General features: G+C 39.1%; 1 protein-coding gene across 1 annotated transcript in view; it reads left to right on the forward strand.

Annotated features, from left to right (window-relative positions):
• Window positions 1-823: 823 nt before the first annotated feature.
• LOC141336086 (uncharacterized) overlaps window positions 824-16,153 on the forward strand; it is a 123,521-nt gene continuing 108,191 nt past the window's right edge. Inside the window, exon 1 of the mRNA XM_073841590.1 lies at window positions 824-928. The gene's annotated coding sequence lies outside the window, so the exon portion shown is untranslated. The remainder of the gene's footprint in view (window positions 929-16,153) is intronic.

Raw genomic sequence — 16,153 nt, forward strand, 5'->3', positions numbered from 1 at the left:
TAATCCTGTTTTTTCCTTAATTATCTCCTCATTGACCTGCATTCATCCTCTGTTAATGAGCCAGATCACTGCAGCCTTCTTCTAATGGGTCCTGATTAATAAATGCTCACTAGACTGAGACTTTGAATCTGTCTGATGCTTGTATGGTGTGTGTGTGTGTGTGTGTTTCAGGAACAATGGAAGTTTATTTCATTTGGTTTGTGTTGTGTATCTTTGAGTTTAAACTAAGTATGGTTGATTTGATTTCCTTGTTTGTACTTCTGTTCTTGTCTAGAGTCCACACACATGTAGTCCTGCTCCTCTGTGCTCTTCTGCTTTAATGGACAAATAAAGTGTTCATATAGCATTGAGTTAGTGGACTCTGTGTTCTTGTGGTCACTCCTGCTGGACTCAAGCCAGACATTCCCTAAATCCTGACCTCCTTTACACTATGACAGTGTGATCTCTGTGTGAGATGATTGTTGTCATATTTATATAAAAATCTAAAATACATGTTTGTATTGAAGTAAAAATTGATGATAAATATGCATTTTGCATGTGGAATGAAATAGCAAGCACTTTGTGTGTCTTGTTCATCATATTTATTTAAATATAAAAACAACAGAGCTGGAATGATATCATGTTTATCAGCAACACAGAGCATGTGAGTGTGAATAACAGCACTAGTCTTGACTGCATTCCTTTAACTCCTCCCCTCACTGCAGCAGACTATCTCCTCCCCTTCAGACGAGGAACTTCCCAAACAAGCCTGATCTCTGCCACAGCTACAGAATGGTCTCCTGCGCATGCGCACTTTCACTCTAGGGCTACTCCTTTGAAACCGAAAGTACAGTGGGAAAAGAAATGCGCGTTTTCAACATCGCCATTAAACCCAAAATACTAAGAGGACTTTTGAAGCCTTAAAAACGAACAGAAACATCACATTACAGTAAGTTTATTTGTCGTCTTCTGATATTTTGTTGTATTATTGTTTGTTGTTTTTGTAGTCGCGTCGCTGTCAAACTCGATGTTTAGTCGTTTTTATTCACCATTTTTACGCATACATGGACATCTTCAGGATTATAATCAGGGTTCGAAATTAACACCCGCCAACCCGCCAAATGCGGGTTAAAAATCATTTTGGCGGGTATTGATGAAAACTTACCAGCCAGTTTGGCCGGTGATGCTTGAGCCAATCATGCAAATCATGTCAGAGACGCTCTGGGTCGTTTGTCCCCTGGACAAACCATTATTGTTCAGTGCGAGTGCCGCATGCTGTAATATGAGCAATCATTATTCCGTCGTCTCCTGGGTGCTGATAGCGCTCGTGTGCAGGTGATACCTGAACTGCACACATTGCTATCTGGATTTAAACTAAACTCATTTAAGCTTTGCCAGTTTCAACATTTAACCCTTGTGCATTGTTTCAATTTACAACCTTTCGTTATGTTTCGTGGCTGAAAACAGCCACTACTTTAAACTGCTGTAAAAATGTATCAGATAAATATTTTTTTCAAATTTTTTTTGCATAAATCTATTAATCAACCTCAGTCCTGCTCAAAAATACTAAATGTTTAAAAAAAAAAATCAGGATTTTAACTCTTTAATTGCCAAATTCCTAAATGATGTCACTGATTTTGAAGAAAAAAAAAAAAAAAATTACTAATTTTCAATATAAAAGGTAATTGTGGCCTGGATTTTTTTTTTACCTTTTTAACAGTCTTGGACATGTGAAAGATTAGTAAGAACATTGGCTTTCATGCATTGTTAGTTTTGGCGCAGCATCAGATTTTCTTTTTTTCTCCCTCATTTATTGTTTGTGGCTGTTTTTGCCCCATTGACTTCCATTATAACCACATTTTTTGATTGCAAAGCCATGCCACCATATAATGCTGAATTCTTGATTGTTTGTGGTTTTCCCTGTTGGGAAGGGGTCAAATTTGTAAATTGTACTGTTGATTATCAGTTGGCCCCATTAACCCTTTAGATAGGCCTTTGCAAAAAAAAAGCTTAGTTTTACATAGAGTTCTATGGAGTATAACGGCATATTATAGTGTGCGTGTGTGTATGTGTGTGTGAGCGTGTGTGAGTGCGCTGTAAAAAATAACCTATAGAATCTACTCAATAAAATTGAGGTAACAATTTGCACTCAGTTTGATTGGGTGGATTCTATCCTATATATTTGAGTAAAAAATACCTACATTTAACAGCTATGACTAACTAAAAAAAAAGTAGGTAAAGTCCAAGTAATATTTTTGAATACGAATTAGCTATAAAGATTGAGTAAAATTAACTCTATTTTACTAGGCAACAGTTCATCTACTAAATTATTATTTATAATGATTAGCCAATTAAAATAATTACACATTATTTATTCCGGAAAGATTGAATTTACCTAAAAAAAAATGGTCAGACACAGGATATTGCATTTTACTTTTTATTAACCAAATAACAAACATTTCTTCTTTAAACAAATTAATTAATGCATGTTCAAAAGAATCCTCTTACAATCAATTTAAGTGAAATACAACTTTATATCACTGATGTTACATAAAACCTCTTAAACGCTTCCCATTTAAAAAAAAAAAAATCAATCAATGTCTTCACGCATGTCCGAATATGTGCTAAAAACATTAATCTTAAATGCTGTCCCACTTTTTGTCATTTCAAACTATATAAAAACAGACTTGACATCATTTGTTAAAACAATGGCTACAACACTTGAATTGAGAGGCTGGGTCCTCCTGGATCATGCATCACCAACATCTTCATCATTTGATTTGTGTGTCCCTCAAGTTCATCCTCCTGTTAGAAAGAAAAACAAGAAGCATATAATTTATTTATTTTTTACACTTGTGTAAGCATATTAACATGTTCCAGTAAAATTGTTTTTTTTGTGATTCTACATTGCTAGCATGATGCCATTCTAATGTTTTGTTGAGGTGTCTTTTTTTATAAAAGTGGGCCATGATATGCTCCAATACAAAAAACTAGATTAATTCCCCAAAATTTGATGTCAAGGATAATTAATTCTCACATGTAATTCGTAAAGAAAATTTCACTCCCCCTCATTTTGTTTTGCAAATTATAAGACTTTTGTTAATCTTCAAAACACAAATGGCAATAGTTACACATTTCTATATTATTATATTTACATATAATACATAAAATCTGAGAGATTTCTGTCCCTCCACTGAAATTCTATTCACCCATAACTGAGACTTTAAAAAGTTCATAAAGAGATTGTAAAATAAATCTCTGTGAATTGAGTGGTTTAATCCAAGTCTCATAAAGAGGCCTGATGAATTTATATAATGAACTTCATATATTGATCTAATTATAGGCTTTGTTTTCGTAAATGGAAGCTCAAACTTGTTTGCCTGACGAGTGAGAACCAATGAGGTTTGTTCTCATGCATCAAGCAAGTAGGGCTGATCTTATGTTTATCTTGGCTGATGAATGAAAATGTATAAATAAAAGCCTAAATTTAATCCGTGCATCACTCAAAACGATTGTGCCTCTTCAGAAGATTTAGATTAATCTGCTCAAAGTATTTCTTTTTAATGATCTTTTCATGAACTTCTTGAAGCATTAAGAGATTTGGATGAGAAACTTTCATTAGATGGACAGAAATCAGTCACTATTCATTCAAAAAAATATTCATTTGTGTATTAAAGACTAACTAAAATATTATGGGTTTGGAACAACATGACATCATGTAAATTTTCACTTTTGGGTGAATTATCCCTAAAATGTACTGCCTAACAAAATAAACATATGGTGAGTGTTTTAAAGTGGACTGGTTGATCAGCTGAATCACAGTAATTGATATTAGAAATAAAACAGTGGCATGTGGCCAACATTTTGTGTATCTGTTGAGATGCCTGAAGTTGATCAATAACATACCTGACAATCTTGAAAGAGCTCTTCTTGGTCCTCCCCAGGATACTCAATGAGGCAACATACACTGTCCTTTTTCCATAATACTCTGGAACTATAAAGAGATGGAATTTAGTTGTTAGAATATAGTTTTCAAAAAGTTCATATTGCAATGTAACGTTATCTGCAACCTCAAGATCACTCAAACACATACCTCAAAGTGAATTGACAAAATATATAAAACTCAAGATAACATAAGATGAACATAAGATCACATAAGGAATATAAAATGTATTAAGCCTACATAATTCTATCTTTTGTTTTTGTCGGTTTCACAACAGCACACGCTAACCGCACATTCATGCTAACCATTAGCTTGGGGACTTAACATTACCTGTAACGTGAGCTATAATACCAAGTGTACATAACACATTATTCACTGAGAGACAGTATAGTTAGTGTACAGTACGGGTTGTTTACAACTTAGCACCACGAATGAAGCACATCACACGCAGACATACGAAGACGAACGCAAATATACTCACAAACGCATATTTTCGCCACTCTCTCTCTCTCTCTCTCTCTCACTCACTCACTCTCTCGCTCGCTCGCTCGCTCAACCTGCACGCGCGATGCAGATTCGTTAAAGCTGTTTGCTCATTTTAGCCATATACATAAAACTAATGACAGGTAATATATTTGAATCATAAATATGTGTTTTTACTCACATTTACCGGTGCCATTTTTGGACAATGTTCTCAGTTTTCAAAGCTAGTTTGACCAACCACAAATTCTAACAGTCAATCTTTCATGACGGCTGTGGCGCTGACAACATAACACAGAATCGTGCCAGTACAAAATATTTCTGTTGCTCTTAACTTCAAACAAACATTTTAACATTTTTATTCATGATGATATCAGAATGTTTTAAATAAAACGTACCTGTAGTTCGACACATCACTGTCCCGCCATTGGCACAGAAGACGAGTATCCCGTGATTCCCTCCTGAACGTTGACGCATGCGCAGTGCGCACTTTGTGGTGCTAGAACACCAGTAATATATACCGGATATTTTTCGGTACATATTACTTAATTCTTTCGTGTTGCATTTATTACTGTAAACTAATAGGTAGTGAGGGTAGAATTTACCCATTATTATAGACCATTTCAAGGATGTAAACAATAACAAGCGCTTTGGAACGTTACTGCGCATGTCCGGTCCTGAAACATTTCCGGTAGCGCTATTTCTCCGATCTGTCAATAGGAACACATTCTTTTAAAATCTAGCGAAAAAGCTAGTTAAGGTAAAAAAGCTGCTCATTAACTAATCGATGCTGCGTGCGTGTACACGGGAGATTGCTAAAAGCATATCACATGAACGGAAATATTGTGAACATTTATTCGTACAATGGATGTCATCAGTCTGAAGCAAGCAGTGCAACTTACTTCATGTTTTGTTCCCAAGATATCCGGAGGTTGTTCGTGATTAATTTACTTGCATTGCGTGGTCAGTCTGTATTTCTGTTTAAATATTTGTTTTCATTAGTACATTACTTTTCACAATACATATCGTTCCAAACAACGCTAAATGTATGCTATTAAACTAAGCGCTCGATGCTATTATTACGTGTTGAATTCATTTCAACATGTGTTCAACGTTAGTTTGGTCAAGTTTGTTGCTGTGGAACAGTGCAAGTGGAGGGTATGAATGCTCCGAGTCATCATGTGATCACAAATAAACAAGATCGTCGCAATTCAATGCTGGCTAACCTGTTTTACATAAACCTGTATATCTGCAGATTAATAAATGCACACACAAACACACATAAAGCATTCATATATGTTTTTATGCACGTATTTACTGTTCACACCCACACAAATTTTATATATATATATATATATATATATATATATATATATATATATATATATATATATTCATGTGAAAATGAATACTGGTGTAATGTAAAGGCTGATGCTAATTCAGCTTTGCACAACATATTTTTTATAATAGAAATCATTTAAATAATTAATCATGTTAATAAACATAAAATACTTATTTCAAAAACATAAAAAAACTACTTTGTCCAAACTTTTGACCAGTACTGTATATAAACAAAAAGCATTCTCTCTGTTAAAAAGGCCTGCTGTATATGGACTTTTATTTTGAAGGTTTCTGGCGATCAGCCAGGGTGTGAATGCACCAACAATGTAAACCAGCTCCGCCTATTTCCAGCAGGTGATAATGATTAGTGTTTGGTAGATATAGACCTGCATGGAATGGGTGAGAAAGGGGGACTTGATGCTTGCTTTGGTGTTATGTGCGTATAATGGATGAAAGAAGTAAGTTAATTTATGCATCCTGTTTATGTTAATTGTGATCTGTTTGAACACATTCAGTTTGGAAGTATTTGCTTAAATATACTTATAGAATTCTCATGTGATTGTTGATTTATTGTTGGAAATTTGTTTGTTACATTTCTTTGTGTAAATACGAGTTGTTTGTTTTAATTCCATTCATTTATATGGTTGTTTCAGACCACATGCAAAGAGAAATAAAAGGCATCAAAGAACTTTAAGTTGCATCTTCATGTCTCTGATCGGACGTCTGTGGTGAACTGGTCCCCCACCGGCTACCCCACTGGGTTAAATTATCCAGTTTTCTTTATGGTCCTTCGAGCCGGAGATCAGAGTTTTCCACAGTTATGGAGATGCAGCCATCAGAGGATGTTCCTGTTGAGAGACCCAGGAGACAAACATCTCTACCAGCACATTTGCAGGATTATGATTTGAGTGGTTATGATCTACATAGATCCTTATCACCACCTAGCTATTCCCATAAACCCTTTGGTGCTCTGTCACCCGAAGAGGATGACAGAATAGACACCCCACATGTAGCAGCCCAGCACAGTCCGCAACAGTGGTATGTAGCAGATCGCTGGGATCAGCGTATGGAAGTCCTGCGGGAAGAGAATGCTGATTTAAAGGAACTCCAAAGAGACTTGATTACTACAGTTCAGCAGCTAAAGGAGGAAAGAGATGATCTTAAGCAGGCCAACATCCAGTTTGCATCGCAGATGTCTCAACTTGGAGCAGAGGTGAAACAATTGTTAAGTTGGCAAAATCAACAGTTACAACCTCCACAGGCATCATCTACGCTTCCAGTACCTTGCCAGTCAAAGGTCCGAGACCGCCCTAAACCAGTTCCAGCCCCAAGGAAGCCAAGACCAACTGAACTCACAGTAAATCCAAACGGTGCTCAAGCCTCTCATAATGCATCGCAAGATAGTAGTTCAACAGAAAGTGTGGAGAGCTCCGAGTATTCAAGCAGTCGGGAAAGTTTGTCCTCTTCAGTTGATGGCCTGTCTCTGAGTTCATCCAGGCAGAGGAAAACTAAGACTAGTCCAATAAATGACAGAAGACATGGAGGGGATCATGCCAAGAAGGTGAGAAGTTATTTTCGATCGCCCTCTCCACCCCATTCTTCTAGACCACAGCACAACCTGCATTCTAGGAGTAAGAGGAGGCACCACCACTCTCCGAGCCCACCTGTTGACCAGGAAAGAGTATATCGTGGCCCTGTACCTACAATTCCTGACCTGATTCACCCAAATCCTAGAGAGTTTGCACGTCTTAAGATTGCTTTAGAAAACATTCTTCCAGCTGACGCTACAGAGCGCTTTAAATTCCATGTCCTGCTAGAACATCTCAGGCTGGAAGAGGCTCAGTTAATTGCTGAATCTTACAGCAGTTCACGTCATCCATATACTAACACTATGGATGCCCTCAATCAACAGTATGGCCAGCCACATCAGTTGGCATTGCAGCGCATAGTGGAATTGATGGATGGGCCCAGCATCAGTACTGGAGATATTAAAACTTTTCGAATGTATGCTCTAAGGGTGAGATCCTTGGTTGGAATGCTGAAGCAATTGGGTAAGCCTGGCATGGTGGAATTAAGATGTGGCTCACATGTGTCCAGACTTTTGAGTAAATTGCCACATGATCTGCGGAGCAGTTTCAGAAGGTTCATTTATCCTCTAGATGTAAAGATTCCTACCCTCCTCAACTTTGCAGACTGGTTGGAATATGAAATCCAAGTTCAAGAAGATTCCACAAGGTATACAAGCCGTGCAGGCAGAGGATACTCAACCAGTTCATTCAGGGAGATGTCAAGGAAGGTGAAATCCTACTACAAAGGGACAGAAGTCCTACTTGGCACAGAGAAAACCCCTTCATCACCATCATATTCCTCACCGGTTGCAGCTAAGACTACAAAGGGGAAAGCTTACTGCCCTTATTGTGATAACAACAAACACACTTTGAATAACTGTGTAAATTTCTCTCAACTCTCCAAATCTCAGAAGCAGAATTGGATCAAGGGGCACAACCGTTGCTGGCGCTGTGGACGGGGCCATAGATCATCAGAGTGTAACCTTAAGATGCGCTGCAGAACCTGTGATGGTCGTCACTTGCTTGTTTTACATGAGGTTAATGCACGGAACAAGGAGAAAGCAGTGGAAGAAGGGGATCCAGGTGCTAGCCCTGTTATGGGTGAAGCGGCCAATGATGTGGTGTTCATCGACAAGCCTCCAGGAAGTCGTAAGGTACTGTTAAAGATATGCAAAGTCATTTTAAGGAATGGAGATCGATCGATGAATGCTTATGCAATTCTTGATGATGGCTCGGAAAGAACTATCTTGTTGAAGGCTGCAGCAAATCGGCTGAAACTAAAAGGTAAGGCAGAGGACTTGCCCCTACGCACAGTCAGACAAGAATTAAAGATCCTGCATGGGGCGGCTGTTTCCTTTCACCTTTCACCAGCCTGCCAGCCAAACAAGATGTATCCGATCAGTGGAGCCTTTACTGCATCAGAGTTGGGGCTTGGAGTGCACTGTCATCCAGTTAAGGATTTGCGGGAAAGGTACCATCATCTTATAGGACTTCCCCTCCAAGAGATTGAGGCTGCTCATCCAGTTTTGCTCATAGGATCTGACTGCCCTCACTTAATCACCCCGGTCGAGCCAGTGCGTCTGGGGCCACCAGGGGGTCCTGCTGCGGTCAAAACTCTCCTTGGATGGACTTTGCAAGGACCAGTTCAAGCTCTGCAACATCTTCTTACAGAGCAACAATGTCTGTTCACCACAAGGTGGTCACCCTCTGCTACTTTGCATGAACAAGTTGAAAGACTCTGGCAAATGGATGTCCTTCCTTGGAGGGATGAGAAGATTAGTACCCGATCAGTGCAAGACCAGCAGTCACTCAAACTACTGGAACAAAAAACTATCAGAGTTGAAGTTGATAAAATTCAGCGATATGCTACCCCACTGCACAGAGTCGAAAATATGCCTCCTCTTTGTGCACCTAAAGCAGCAGTAATGCCTCAGTTAAGAAGCCTAGAGCGTCGTCTCATTAAGTCCCCTGATCAAGCAGCTATCTACCAGGCTGAGATTAAAAGACTAGAGCAGGCCGGGTACATCGCTGAACTGCAGTCAGGAGCAGAAGATACTCAAGTGAGTTGGTATATTCCACACCATATGGTTGAACATAATGGAAAACATCGAGTGGTTTTCAATTGTTCATTCCAGTTCCAAGGGAACAACCTCAACGAATTGTTACTTCCAGGACCAACGCTGACTTCCTCATTACTGGCTGTGCTATTGAGATTCCGGGAACATTCTATTGCTATCAGCAGTGACATTAAGGGAATGTTCCACCAGATTAGACTCCTGCCTGAGGATCGGCCCCTTCTCCGTTTCTTATGGAGAGATTTAGATACAGAAGTGAAGCCCAGGGTCTATGAATGGCAAGTTCTCCCTTTTGGGACCACCAGTAGCCCATGTTGTGCTGTCTTTGCCATGCAGAAGCACATCTTGGAAAACAGTCAGCCTGGTGAAAAGGTACGTGATGCAGTATTGAAGGCATTTTATGTTGACAATTACCTGCAAAGTCTGCCTTCTGTAGAGGAAGCAAAGTTATTGGTAGATCAGCTGCAAAGTGTCTTAGCAGAAGGAGGATTCGAACTCCGGCAATGGGCCAGTAATTCACCCACAGTTATTAGTCATTTGCCAGCAGCATCCAGATCGGACAATGCTGAGCAATGGATCGCAAAGGGTAATTCTCTCAACCGTGAATCAGTGCTTGGACTACAGTGGAACTGTCAAACTGATACCTTGTTCTATAAGGTTCGTGCTGCGGAGTGCCAGGAGGTCACCATGCGTAACATCTATAAAGTACTTTCTAGCCAATATGATCCTCTTGGCTACATTATCCCATATACTACTCGTGCAAAGGTAATAGTGCAGCGATTATGGGATAAGAAGAGAGACTGGGATGATCCTAAATTACCTGAGGATTTAGTGAATGAGTGGAACCGATGGTCAAAGGAGCTCAATGACTTGCAACATATAGCTTTACCCAGATGCTATTGCAGTGCACCAAAGGATGACGTTTCAAGCCAGCGTGATATCCATATCTTTTGTGACTCATCCGAGTGTGCCTATGGGTCTGTCGCCTATCTACGAACAGAAGATCAAAATGGGGAGGTAGAGATCACATTCATAGTAGCCAGATCAAGAGTGGCTCCTAAGAAACGTTTGTCGATCCCTCGTCTAGAATTATGTGCAGCTCTGACAGGTGCGCAGCTGGCTAAGATCCTGCAGAACGAATTGACTTTGCCCATTCACCAAGTTTTTCTTTGGTCTGATTCTACCACAGTTTTAACCTGGATTAAATCTGAATCCTGTCGATTCAAAGTTTTCGTTGGTACACGAGTAACAGAGATCCAGGACCTTACCAGCTCCTGTGAATGGCGCTATGTCGATTCAGAGAGTAACCCTGCAGATGACATTACTCGAGGTAAAAGACTGGCAGAACTAGGGCCACAAAGTCGTTGGAATACAGGGCCATCATTCCTTCAGCTTCCATCAGATCAGTGGCCGGTTACACCTCCATCCTGTGCTATAGCTGCGGATGAACTAAGAAACTCTACATTTTGTGGTCTGTCTAATATTGTACATCGTTTGTCTATACCTGATCCAAGCAAATTTCTGACCTTTCAAGAGTTATTGACTGCCACTGTAGAATCTCTCCGGGAAAATGGAACCAGCATATCAGCTGTAGATTTCCAACAGGCTGAAATGGCTATCCTTCAGCAAGCTCAATGGGAAAGCTTTCCTTCCGAGATGGCACAGCTTACCGCAGGAAAACAACTAAATACTAACAGTCGACTACTTAGCCTCGCCCCTGAATTTGACCCTGCAACACAGCTCCTACGGATAGGAGGACGTCTTCGTCGTTGTGAAGAAATTGAGTCTGGGTTGATGCATCCTATTGTCCTTGATCCCCAACATCCAGTCACTACCCTTCTCATTAAGGACTATGACATAAAGCTATTCCACCCAGGTCCTGAGAGAATACTGGCAGAGATGCGCAGGAAATACTGGATCCTTCGGGGTAGGGAAGCAATTCGACGTTATCAACGTAAAGATTGTGCAGTATGTCAGAAGTTTCGTAAAACCCCACAGATACCCAGAATGGCAGATCTGCCTCCAGCCAGATTACGTCTATTCAAACCTGCCTTCTATTCTACTGGCATTGACTGTTTCGGGCCATATATTGTGAAGATTGGGCGTAGAAGTGAGAAGCGCTGGGGTATCTTGTTCAAGTGCATGACTACACGTGCAGTGTACATTGACCTTCTCCCAAGACTTGATACTGACTCTTTCCTTATGGCCCTCCGACGTTTCATAGCTAGACGTGGAAAACCCTTTGAGGTCTTATGTGACCAGGGCACCAATTTTAAAGGAGGAGAAAGGGAATTGAATCAGACATATGCTGAACTAGCTCCAGAGCTCCAGGAACAGCTTGCCTGTCAGCAGATTATCTTTCGTTTCAACCCACCACATGCCCCACATTATGGTGGGTGTTGGGAAAGGGAAATTCGCTCCCTGAAACAAGCTCTACAGGTGACTCTAGGAACTCACCCGATTCCAGAGGAAACTCTTCATACTGTGCTTATCGAGATTGAAGGAATCCTAAATTCTAAACCCTTGGGGTATACATCCTCTAATGCATCTGATCCAGATTCCATCACTCCAAATTCGCTCCTTATGGGGCGGCCTGATTCATCCCTACCTCAAGTGATATACCCTCAAAGTGAATTACTGAGTCGACGTCGTTGGCGCCATAGCCAAGTTATAGCAGATCACTTTTGGAGGAGATTTATCAAGTTCTACTTACCTGGCCTCCAGATTCGTGGCAAGTGGCAGCGAGAGTCACCTGATATTAAGGTGGGAACAATCGTTATGATTGTGGACCCTCATTTCCCCAGGGCCCGATGGCCTATTGGCCAGGTATCTCAAGTATTCACAGGGGTGGACAACAGAATCAGAACTGTTGAAGTGAAAGTTAAAGATAAGTCTTATGTGCGACCTGTGGCAAAGGTCATACAGCTACCTTCAATTCCAGACTGAAATTTTGACTTTGGCTTTTTATAATGTACAGATTTCCTCATTCTTTAGAAATCTGGGGGCGGCTGTTAAAAAGGCCTGCTGTATATGGACTTTTATTTTGAAGGTTTCTGGCGATCAGCCAGGGTGTGAATGCACCAACAATGTAAACCAGCTCCGCCTATTTCCAGCAGGTGATAATGATTAGTGTTTGGTAGATATAGACCTGCATGGAATGGGTGAGAAAGGGGGACTTGATGCTTGCTTTGGTGTTATGTGCGTATAATGGATGAAAGAAGTAAGTTAATTTATGCATCCTGTTTATGTTAATTGTGATCTGTTTGAACACATTCAGTTTGGAAGTATTTGCTTAAATATACTTATAGAATTCTCATGTGATTGTTGATTTATTGTTGGAAATTTGTTTGTTACATTTCTTTGTGTAAATACGAGTTGTTTGTTTTAATTCCATTCATTTATATGGTTGTTTCAGACCACATGCAAAGAGAAATAAAAGGCATCAAAGAACTTTAAGTTGCATCTTCATGTCTCTGATCGGACGTCTGTGGTGAACTGGTCCCCCACCGGCTACCCCACTGGGTTAAATTATCCAGTTTTCTTTACTCTCACTTTCAACTGTTTTTATTTCCAGCACATGTATTGATATGTAAATATTTGTATGAACATAAAATGCTTCAACAAATGAAACAACAACAACTGAAACAACATTTGAACTGAAATGGAGTACAAAGGGGGAACAAATGTCAAAAGCAGCAGTCTGTATCTGGTCTGGTCATCAGTCGCTTTAAGTACTACACTAAATTACTGAATACTACACTCAAGTTCTCAATCACATCTGGGTGTTGATATGGTCAGATGTGGTTTGTCACTGCAGGATGATCAGCTGTCCTTGGGTGTCTACAGATGATGGCTCTCCTTACACTGCCTTCTCAGATTTGGTGACCCTTCTGTATTTCTGCAACTGTTTACATCAGTTTAGAATACTTTCTAGAAAACAAAACAAAGGATATTAGCCATCATTATGAAAATGTATATAACATTTAACCAATTCTATGGGAATTACAGGGAGCTAACAAATTTCAGTATTACACTGTATTGTCAGATTTAGTGACCCTGCTGCATATTTACAACTGCTTACATCAAAATGCTTCCTAGACTAAGAAACAAATGATATTAGAAATCACCTGTATAAATTTTGTTTACATTATATAAGGAAGTAGAAAAACAATTATTTAATATAATGCACAATATAAAAAAAAAATAATGCTATTATTGCTTAATACGTCAGTACATCTTGGAATTAACATTACCAAAGCTTATGTGATGGAAAATAATATTTACCATAAACATTACGTTTTGTAAACTACTGCCGTTAACTGTTACACAATACGACATTCACGTACTTTCATGTTACTCACTGCATTTGTCAACTGACAAAATAACTAGACGACTAATATGAATTTAACCCACATAACACTTAGCAATAAAACAGAAATAAAAAACTTGCCTTTTTTCATTAACGTTACATTACGAAATTTATTTAAATTATGCAGCATCATACTTGAAGAGTTAACGTAAAGATATACAAATAAACCGATTAATTAAAAACGATATTTACTTGCCTGAATCGAAATGTGCGCTGTATATCCTAGAGTTGCTTGATGTTATCCAGCCTTCTCCTTCACTGCCGCAACACGGGTACGTTTCGCGGAAATCTACCGTTAAACACGTCTCAGAATGTTAGTACCGCCCCAGAGGGAGCACACAACCACCGAACGACAAGGATCTAATTTTAATTTAGACATTTAAGCAGGATGTTTGTATATATATGACCGCAATCCCACTGTTCATAAAGCGCTTCTCGCCATTGTTTTGAATGCGCTGGATCACTAACCGGAAACGTCCTGGGACCAACGACGTCACTTCCTTAAGCCGCCGAATAGCGCTTGAAATGGTCTATATATTTTACTTACTTTAACTTAAGCAGTGTTTCCCCTAGGTTTCCAGTGGTGGGGGGGGGGGGGGGATGGGTGCCGGTAGCCAACGTTACTTTTTTTTTCCCGGTACTTTACCCTACTTTGTGAAATAACGAAAACATTATTATAGACTTATTCAGTGGAAAAATAAGTCCAAAACTCTCTATTTTAACATTTTGAACAATAGGGCTCTACCAACTTTTGCTTTTTTTTTTTTTTTTAATTCTTGTGTGTATTATTTTTTCTCATAATCAAATTAAAAGTATAAACATTTATTTATTTTTAATCAAATGAAAAATAAACCCTTTTAATTTTTGGCAAACAAACAGAGGTTTACTGTTAAAATCAATAAATAATAATAATTTAACATTTAAATAATAATTGTAGTATTTTTTCTACAATTAAGTGGTTAATCTTGTTATATTTATTTTTATCATATATATTGTTTCATGTCAATTATTTAAATAGGAATATATAAACAACTACATTATACTGTACAAAAGTAATACAAGACTAATGTTCTGTTACATGTTACTTTTATTTTGACAGGTTGCCTTGAAGTTTCTGTGTGTGTACAGCATGTTATGATGCTAGTTTTCTCAAATGAAACGGTAAAAGTGACACTCACAGCAGCTTTGGATATTGAGTTTATCTGTTCATGCGAGATGCAAATGCCCAAAATTAGCGGGAGCGTCACGTGTGCTTCAGTATATGCGTGTAGTAAAAGCGCGTCTCCACCATTCATACATACAGAGGCAAACGGAGCATGCAGGATTCATATTGAAACGGTCTTTTTGCATTTCAGTTTTCACAGACACTAGTCCATATCGCGATTTGAATTAAGTGACAGACCAACTTTTGATTTATTAATCCAAAAATCGACGAATTTACGTGGCATTTCGCGCTATAGTAGATTCGGTTTTTATGAATGGAGTCCGCGATCCCGTCTGTGTTTTCGCAGATGAGACATTGTAAACACGCGATCATGTAAAGACAGAAATGACATGCCTTCGTGTAAATAAGATAAATAACACAAGGCAATTTAGTTTGTTTAATAAAAGAACAATGTATAGCCCTGTTCTATAGGAAAGATAACCTTAATGACTTCTATTGTGATCTGACGCTATATCAAAAATAAAATGAACTTGACATTCAAGGGGGGCGGGGGGTGCCGTTGGGGGGGCGGGGCGCCCCCCTAAGATAATGGTAGGGGAAACACTGTTAAGTAAAATCTAACTGTTTTTTATGGGTTGTATTTAATACCCCCCAGAGTAATTTTTTACAGTGTGTGTGAAAGTGTGTGCGAGTGTATGAGAGTGTGTGTGAGTGTCTGTGAGTGTGAGAGAGACCTCTGTGCACCTTGATACATCTCAGAAAATCAAAAAAAGCACCTCAGCTCTCAGAACTATATGGTAAACAAATACATAAATATACTTTATTTTTGTTTACTCCATGTTGTTCTGAGAGCTGAGGTGCTTATTTAGATTTTCTTAGGGGTATCAAGGTGCACAAAGGTCTCTCTCACACTTTCACACACTTTCACACACTCACACACGCTCACACACACACATACACACACGCACAATATAATATGCCGTTATACTCCATAGAACTCTATGTAAAACTAAGCTTTTTTTTGCAAAGGCCTATCTAAAGGGTTAATGGGGCCAACTGATAATCAACAGTACAATTTACAAATTTGACCCCTTCCCAACAGGGAAAACCACAAACAATCAAGAATTCAGCATTATATGGTGTCATGGCTTTGCAATCAAAAAATGTGGTTATAATGGAAGTCAATGGGGCAAAAACAGCCACAAACAATAAATGAGGGAGAAAAAATGAAAA

The sequence above is a fragment of the Garra rufa genome, chromosome 6 (assembly GCF_049309525.1).
Source record: "Garra rufa chromosome 6, GarRuf1.0, whole genome shotgun sequence".
Classification (NCBI taxonomy): domain Eukaryota; kingdom Metazoa; phylum Chordata; class Actinopteri; order Cypriniformes; family Cyprinidae; genus Garra; species Garra rufa.